Source organism: Globicephala melas, chromosome 11 (assembly GCF_963455315.2).
Source record: "Globicephala melas chromosome 11, mGloMel1.2, whole genome shotgun sequence".
NCBI classification, from domain to species: domain Eukaryota; kingdom Metazoa; phylum Chordata; class Mammalia; order Artiodactyla; family Delphinidae; genus Globicephala; species Globicephala melas.
This window is the reverse complement of record NC_083324.2, coordinates 79,645,404-79,654,955: the sequence shown is the minus strand read 5'-3', so window position 1 is coordinate 79,654,955 and position 9,552 is coordinate 79,645,404.

Genomic DNA, 9,552 nt, shown 5'->3' with positions numbered 1-9,552 from the left:
GACGCTTTCTGTTGTCTGAGACATTTAGAAGTGAAATGGCGTGCGTTCACAGAAATAGCATGCATTCACTTCTAAATGTCCACTTCACATTTAGAAGTGAAATGGCGTGCGTTCACAGTGAAATAGCGTGCCTTCTGTTGTCTGAGACATTCAGAAAGTGAAATAACGTGCGTTCATAGAATTGTATTTAGAGCACAGTAGGTTATGTCTCTGTACTAGTACATAAGCCAGTAATAGAGCAAGTCACCCCCGGTTTGTGCCTGGTGTAGACAAGACGGTAAATGGGTTTACCCTCCTCATGAGGCCGAGTGTCTTCCTTCTTCTGCAGCAGTGGCATTTGTGTAGATGTGATCTTTGCAAACCAACACAGGAATAGCTGTTCCTCCTGGAAAAAGAAAAAAGCCCTTTCCTTGCTCTGCTCACAGAACCAAACTTCCTGTGCTGGATTCTCACTGGGCTCGTGTTTAGGAGGCTGGGGACCAAACTGGCCAGAATCCACTTGGGCCTGATGTCCCCTCTTGAAATGTCCTCTTGCTAAATGGACAGCACAGGGCTTCCTCAGTGGATCTGAAGGATCTGTGATGCCTTCTGTTGCCTGAGACATTTAGAAGTGAAATAGTGTGCGTTCACAGAAATTTTTACGAATAGAATCCAGGACTGAAAGAGTAACTATTGGTACATTTAAAATTGTGTTTAGCATACAGCAGTGGTAACTTTCTAAATCTCGGGGTTGCGGGTCCTGCCCCCGGAAGGGCACCGCTCCTTCCTCAAGCCCGCCCCAGCTCGCCGGACTGCTTTGCTTACATTGCCAGAAGGTTCTCCGTAGGGACTGCCCTTACGGCTTGGAGAGTGTGTGGGGGGGAAGAGAGGGGAAGGAGCGGGGCTCCAGACAGGGGTCATCACCAGAATTATCTTGGTGAGAATCAAAAGAGCCCGTGGATCTAAGGCTCTGCAGCAGGGAATGGTGCATGTTATTTGCGCTGCTCAGCCTAAAGGAGAAATCTGAGTTGCCCCAGGGTGGGATTCGGCGGCATCGTCTCTCACTTACTGGAGTGAAAGAAATATGAGGGTGAGGGAGACCCAGTCCTTAAGTTTCAGAAAGTATGGAGAGAAGAAAGGATGAGAGGGGGCGGATTTAGGTGTCACTGTGAGCTGAGTCATCGGGAAAGAAGGGAAGACCACAAGAGACCTTGGGCAGGACAGACTTCAGGACCAGAGAGATAGGGAGAAAGAGATGGAGCCCTGGCTAGTCCTTTTTTTTTTTTTCCTTTCTGCAGTACACGGGCCTCTCACTGTTGCGGCGTCTCCCATTGCGGAGCACAGGCTCCAGACGCGCAGGCTCAGCGGCCATGGCTCAGCGGCCATGGCTCACGGATCTTCCCGGACCGGGGCACGAACACGCGTCCCCTGCATCGGCAGGCGGACTCTCAACCACTGCGCCACCAGGGAAGCCCTCTGGCTAGTACTTTTAAAACTCTGGGGCCTCACACTTACTCAGTAAGAGCATCAGTGTTTGCTTTTATTCCCCACTGTCGCTGCTTGTTCCGGCTTACAAAGCTACCCAAAGCCCTGGCTCCTTCACGCATCCCCTGCCTCGGCCTCCCTCTAATGGAAGTCTGCGGAGTGACAGGAGCGCGGGTTTCCCCACTTTCCGTCTTAAAAACGTTGGTGATCTTACCCACCTCGCAGAATTGTAGTGAGGATAATTAATGGCTATAGTTTGGGCAGCAACAGAAATGGCAATAGTTGTAGCAGCGGTGCTAAGTGATTTACATGAGTCGTCTCGTTGAATCCATACAAGTTGGGGAGCGATATTATTATCTCCGTTTTATAAAAACTTCGAGAGCTGCTCTAACCTGCCCCGAGTCAGCAGCAACGACGGCCAGAATGAATGTGTTCTTACAGTAAGCTGCCTAGTACTCTCTGTCTTTCCTCAGTGCTGGTTCCTTCCTCTTGTCTTCCCTTGGAAAGCATTACAGAGGGGTTTACCTCATATAAAATGAAGCAAGAGAATTCATTATTTATATTGTTGATAATGCCTACCTTGGATGGTTGTTTGGAATTAGAGAAAATTGTAATAATAGTAACAGCAGCAAAAGTTTATTGAGTTCTTATTGTGGCAGATACTATGGTCAGCATTTAACATGCAATTATTTGCTTGAGTCATCTCAGCAATTCTATCCCATGGGATCTCTGACTATCCCCCCTTTTACAGATTAGGAAACAGATTTGGAGAGTTTAGTGCCTGGCCCATTACTTACAGTAGTTACAACCATAATTATTCAATGTCATGAGAAAGGCACAGGGCAGAGGAGTTCAGTGAGGGGTCAGGAAAGACTTCTTGAACAAGGAGTCATTTGCAGAGGGGTTGGTTTGTTTGTTGGTTTGGTTTCTTTGTTTTCATTGTAAACCTAGTATTGTATGTATATGCTCCTTGAAAAAGTTCAAACAGTGCCTATGGTTACAAAGTAAAAATCTGAGAAGCTTCCACCACCAGGGAGTAACTGCTGAAAAACACCCTGAAGGAACTTTCTCCATGAATATACCGTCTAAAAAAGAGATCAAGCTGTACGTCTCTATTATTTTCTTTTTTCTGGGTACCTTTTTTTTTTTTCTTTCCTGATTTTCACTGAGGAGGGGGGTGGGTGACAGGAGCAAGGGTGCGGGGCGGCCAAGGGCTTGAGGGCTGGCCGCTGGGCCAGGTGCTGGGCAGGGGCCAGGTACTTGCTTGTTTACATGCATTCACTGGTTCTAAAGCCACTCTCTGAGTTCCTCCAGTAGTGTCCGCCCTGGCCTAGAGCAGGGCCCAGGGATCAGGGGGAGGAACAGAGGAAGCCAGAATCCAGGGGGCCAGTTGGCCACATGGTAATGACCTTCAGTGCAAGTTCCAGGCTCTGCAACCAGCTGATACTTGAGCAGGGGAGTGGCCTGACTAGAGCTGACTTTTTAAAAAATTGTATTAAAATACACATAACATAAAATTCACCATCTTGGCCATTTTTAAGTGTACAGTTCAGTAATATTAAAAACATTCACGGGCTTCCCTTGTGGCGCAGTGGTTAAGAATCTGCCTGCCAGGGCTTCCCTGGTGGCGCAGTAGTTGAGAGTCCGCCTGCCGATGCAGGGGACACGGGTTCGTGCCCCGATCCGGGAAGATCCCACATGCCGCGGAGTGGCTGGGCCCGTGAGCCATGGCCGCTGAGCCTGCGCGTCCGGAGCCTGTGCTCCGCGACGGGAGAGGCCACAACAGTGAGAGGCCCGCGTACCGCAAAAAAAAAAAAAAAATCTGCCTGCCAATCCCAGGGACATGGGCTTGAGCCCTGGTCCGGGAGGATCCCACATGCCACAGAGCAACTAAGCCCGTGCGCCACAACTACTGAGCCTGCGCTCTAGAGCCCACGTGCCACAACTACTGAAGCCCGCGTGTCTAGAGCCCGTGCTCCGCAACGGGAGAGGCCACTGCAGTGAGAAGCCCGCGCACCGCAACGAGGAGTAGCCCCCGCTCGCCACAACTAGAGAAAGCCTGCGGGCAGCGACGAAGACCCAACGCAGCCAGAGATAAATAAATATAATTAATTAATTTAAAAAAAAACAAAAACCATTCACATTGTTGTGCAGCCATCACCACCATCCATCACCATAACCCTTCACATCTTGTAAATCTGAAAGTCTATACCTTTTAAACAATACCTCCCTGTTCTCCCCTCTCCCCAGCTCGAGCTGACCTTAGGATGGGCTGCAGGAGACAAGGCCTGTGGGTAAGAGGCCAATTAGGAGATGGCTGTAACCACCAAGGCCAGAGGCCATGAGGATCCCCATGTGAGAAAGAAGGGCACAAACAGGAAACGAATTTAATAATTAAATAAAAGCACCTCCCTGTGCACGAAACACTCACTGTGCCAGGCCACCTGAAGGCTTCTGAGGAGTCATTTCCTCTCCGGGTGACTTGCCCAGCTGGAGTCAGCAGCCAACAAATCTGAAGCTCTTTTTTGCACCCATTTCTCACATTATTGAAGCTCCTCCATCATCAAAATCTCCCCCTTAGCTCATCAACACTCACTCCCCTTCAATCCCTTCTCCACTCTGAAAAATCACTTTGAAAGGTAAATATGTTTCTCCCCTGCTTCAACCTCTGAATTCTCATGGTTCTTCAGATATGGATAAAACCCCCAAACCCCAAATCTCTAAGAGGGCCTACAAGGCCCCGCAGGATCTGCTCCAGTGCCTCCCCTCCTCAAACAGCTGTTCCTTCTTCTTCTTTCTTTTTTTTTGGCCGCTCTGCATGTGGGATCTTAGTTCCCCAACCAGGAAACGAACCCACGCCCCCTGCACTGGAAGCGTAGAGTCCCAACCACTGGACCACCAGGGAAGTCCTACACAGCTGCTCCTTCTGCCTGGAAGGTGCCTGCCCTGCCACGATCCTCCAAGCCCCTTCACACACACACACACACACACACACACACACACACACACACAGGACTGCCCTGCTCTATAACACATCACTGTTTTAAATTCAGTATTCTTCATGTAAACATGTGATGTGTTTTTCACCCCTGTTAGCCTGTAAGGTCCAGGAGGAAGGGACCATGTGAGTCGTGTTCCCTACTGTAGCCCCAGTGCCTTGACATAGTAAGTGTGCAATGTTGACAGCTAAATGAGTGAACAGTGTAACCTGCTCTCAAGCAAGTTATCTTAGAGTCCATTGCACTGAGTTGCAGATGACTGGTAACAACTCGGGTGATCCTGGAGAGAAGACTGGAGAGGTGGCAGGTGAAGGAGGTGTATGTTAAAGGGTTTGCATAGTTGCTAGGGCTGCCCTACACAGCATCACAAACTGGGTGTCTTAAACAAGAGAAACCTGTTGTCTCGCTGTTCTGGAGCTAGAAATCTGAACCCAAGGTGTCAGCAGAGTTGGTTCCTTCTGAAGGCCCTGAGAATCTATCTGTTCCATGCCTCTCTCCTTGCTTCCAGTAGTCTCAGGCGTTCCTTGTCTTGTAGGTGACATTATCCTTATGTCTTTACATTGTCTTCCCTCTGTGTGTGTCTGTGTCCGAATTTCCTCCTCTTTATATGGACACCAGTCCTATTGGATTAAGCCCCACCCTAATGATCTCATGTTAACATGATTACTTCTGTAAAGACCCTATTTCCAAATAAGATGACATTCATAGGTACCCAGAGTCAGGACTTCAACATAGAGGGACATAATTCAACCCGTAACAGGGTTGAATACGGTCTCACCCTGAATGACTATAGCTCAAACAGACCTAGCCAGGTGCAGAAATCACTGAGCACGTAATCCTGTCCCAATCTAATGACTTCAGAGTCTCTACAGTGAGCTGACTCTGTGCCTCTGCTTTGTTCTCACACACAACCTGGTCCAGGGTGTGTTCCTCTCCTTCAGCCTCTTGGTGACATTAAAAGTCTTCTTAATTGGGCTTCCCTGGTGGCGCAGTGGTTGGGAGTCCGCCTGCCGATGCAGGGGACACGGGTTCGTGCCCCGGTCCGGGAGGATCCCGCATCCCGCATCCCGCATCCCGCATCCCGCATGCCGCTGAGCCTGCGCGTCCGGAGCCTGTGCTCCGCAGCGGGAGAGGCCACAACAGTGAGAGACCCGCATTGCAAAATTCTAAAATCTATACACTTAAAAAGAGTTTTATTCTCCAGTGAGATACAGTTTCAAAGCCACTAGGCAGGCTCTAATAAAAAGACAGATAATAACAACTGTTGACAAGAATATGGAAAAATTGGAATCTTCATAGACAGCTGGTGGGAATGTGAAATGGTGAAGCAGCTTTGGAGAATCACGGTTCGGCAGTTCCTCAAAAGGCTTAACATGGGGTTACCATGTGACCCAGAAAGTCACTCCTAGGTATATACTCCAGAGAAATGAAAATACATGTCTACACAAATACTTGCACACAAATGTTTATAGCACCATGATACATGATAGCCAAAAAGTGAAAACTGCTCAGAATATCCATCAACGGATGAATGGATAAATACAGTGTGTTGTACCTATACAATGAAATAATAGAGAATTCAACAATAAAAAGAAATGAAGTGCTGATACCTGCTACAACATGGATGAACCTTGAAAACATTGTGCTAAGTGAAGGAAGCCAGTCACAGAAGACTACATATTGTATTTTCTATTTATATGAAATGTCCAGAATAGGTAAATTCATAGAGACAGAAAGTAGAGTGGTGGTTGCCTAGGGCTAGGGGAAGGGGAATGGGGAGTGACTGCTAATGGGCACGGACTTTCTCTGGGGAACAATGAAAACGTTCTAAAATTGATTGTGGTGATGTTTGCACAACTCTGTGAGTATACTGAAAACTGAAGTATAGACTTTCAATGGGCAAATTGTATGGTGTGTAAATTAATATCTCAAGAAAGTTTTTTTTTAAGTTTTATTGACTCAACTAGTCTTCTTTAATTAGAAGAAGGAAGAGGAGAAAGAGAAAAAGGAGGAGGAGGAAAGGAGAAAGAGGAAGAGGGGCGGGGAGGAGAAGGAAAGAGCCACAGCTCATGCTGGGGATCAGCAGCCCAGATCTGAATCATAAGCTGTGCGACCACGTCTCGTGTCCAGACAAGACTAAAGTGGTCACATGCCATTCCTAAGTTTATTGAAACCTCAGGATGGGATAAAAAGAGAAAATACTGACATCCTAGAAAGGCAACCCAACCCAAGAATAGAAGAGGAAAGAGAAGGATAATAAAGAAATAAGTTTAAAAAATAAAAATGCATTATGGCAACGGGGAAAAAAATAAGGGTTTTTTAAAAAATAAAAAGAATTTAAGGAATAAAAAAAAAGAAAGAAGCTTAAATCCATGGAACTAGGCTTTCATAACTGATTTTTAGTGGAAGTGAAGTGATTGGTTTTGTAAATGTTATAATAACTTTTGTGTTTGTTTGCTGCTTGGGGGGGTTAAGACATTTAAGAGAATCTTACACATCAGACTTGAGATCTGAATTAAATGCTTAAATTGGTTTAAGTGTGAAACAATATCAATGTTTGAATAAAATTTGGTTTATTAAATCTGTAAGTTTTGAGGTAGTAGTTATGTAAGTAGTATGCAGAGGAAGGTTGTTTTGTGCTTAAATGTTAATTGTTTAACAAACTCGTAAGGGTGATAAACTTTACATTACACAGAAATGCCTTAAAGTCCTTTAGACAATGGCGGTGTGTTCCAGGAGGGGAGGCTGGGGTCAGATAATTAAGGGCCCACTAACATAGTAGATTGGTTTTATCTTTCTAGGCTCATCATCTTCGCCCCTGTTCATCACTAACAGTCAGTTCTTCTGAATTCAGCATCTTACAATGTCACAGTGAACAGAGAGCCCCAAAGAAGTGGGGTACAGGAGAGGTGGGTTTTGATGGGGGTGAGGCAAGGGGGAAAGTCCAGTGCATGGGATGAATGGTCAGACCAGCCAGAGGGGAATCCTGATGGATTGTCCTGGGTAGCCAGGGAGCAGTTAAGCACCGAAAAAAGGTACATAGAGAGGAGACAGAGGAACACTGAGAAACAGGCCAAAGAAAACGGCTTCCGCTCAATCAGTCATAACTGCCTTCCTGAGGCCAAGAAAGATTAAATGGTCTCAAAACTAGTTCACAACTTGTTTCTACCACCTTTCCACAGTGGGACTTGCCTAACTGGAGACCCTATTAGACCAGAAATTATTTCACGTCAACCTAGCCCACTGCTTTATTTATTTATTTTTTTTATAAATTTATTTCTTTTTGGCTGCGTTGGGTCTTCCTTGCTGCGCGTGGGCTTTCTCTAGTTACGGTGTGCGGGGGCTACTCTTCTTTGCGGTGGGTGGGCTTCTCATTGCGGTGGCTTCTCTTGTTGCGGAGTATGGGCTCTAGGCGCGCGAGCTTCAGTAGTTGTGGCGTACGGGCTCAGCAGTTGTGGCTCATGGGCTCTAGAGCGCAGGCTCAGTAGTTGTGGTGCACGGGCTTAGTTGCTCCACGACATGTGGGATCTTCCCGGACCAGGGATCGAACCCATGTCCCCTGCATTGGCAGGCGGATTCTCAAGCACTGCGCCACCAGGGAAGCCCCTAGCCCACTGCTTTAAACCAAACAGCAGGTATAGCACCAACTTTACTACCACCTCAGGATAAGCCATATCCACCCCACTGATCTCTGTGGGGACAATAACAACCCCGAACAGTCATTGCTACTGAGAATGTGAAAACGGTCCTTCCTACCCTGGCCACGACCATGCCTCTAAGACCTGAAACACCTATTCTCCTCCCACTATCCCTCCCCTGGACTGTACAGGCCTCCTTGACCAGGATATTCTGTGAGTGGACAGAACTAGAAACCCTGGCATGTGGCCAGTCTTCCCGAGGGCTGGTGTGCTCACTCTCACGTGTGACAATCTGGGCTCATAAAAGTGTCTTCCTGTTGTGTTTACCAGTTTCCTGACAGCAAAGGGAGAAAGCAGACCTAGAAAGAGGTAGAGGGAGTCCCCTGGTGGTCCTGTGGTTAGGATTCGATGCTTTCATTGCCGAAGGCGCGGGTTCTATCCCTGGTTGAGGAACTAAGATCCCGTGAGCTGCCAAACAATGAAAAAAAAAAAAAGAAAAGAAAGAAAGAAAGAGGTATAAAAAGGCAATAGGGGACATCCTTCCAGTGGAATGAGAGGAACACAAGAGGCAGGCATTTGGTCTGGAGAGACAAAAGCACAGGCTGGCTGCTGGTCTTCAGATGACATGAAAATGGCTGAAAATGGACGTGTCGGAGGAAGGACTCCAGGTGGTGATTAAACTGTAGGGGCTGGAGAATCTTGCTTTCACCTGCTCTGTGCAGTTTGCCCAACTTTGCTTGTGGTTTCCAAGTGGTACCATACCCAAGCTCCACCTCTTACTGGCTGTGTGACCTTCAGCAAGTTACCTAACCTTGCTGAGCCTCAGTCTCTTCACCCGTAAAATAGAAATAATCAGAGTAAGTACATCCTAGAATTGTTGTGAGAGTTGAGATAACCCTGTAACACATTTTGTTCATGGTAAATACGTGATAAAGGACGCCATTATTACAATCACCCGAGAGTGTGTGTGTAAGTGAAAAACGTCTGAGAGAACACAAGTTTGTTTGAGGAATGAAATAGTTCAAGGAGGAACCAACTCTCCCTTCTTGATCTTGGAATAATTCTCTTGAGTGTAATTCCCAGGGGGAAGCATCACACCACACTCAACAGTCAACCGTGAAGTCAACTACGGCCACTTCCCTGACCAGCCCACTGTGGGCTGAGAACTCTCCTTCTCTGTGATGCCACCAGGACTGCCTCATTGAGACAACATTTTGCATTATAATCAGGCCCTTACACCTGCTCCATTTTTCAGTCTCTAATGCACTTTATCATTACCTTTTTTTTAATATTTATTTATTTATTATCATTTATTTTTTTTTATTTGGTTGTGGCCCAGTCTTAGTTGTGGCATGCATGTGGGATCTAGTTTCCTGACCAGGGAACGAACCTGGGCCCCCTGCATTGGGACCGCAGAGTCTTAACCACTGCACCACCAGGGAAGTCCTATC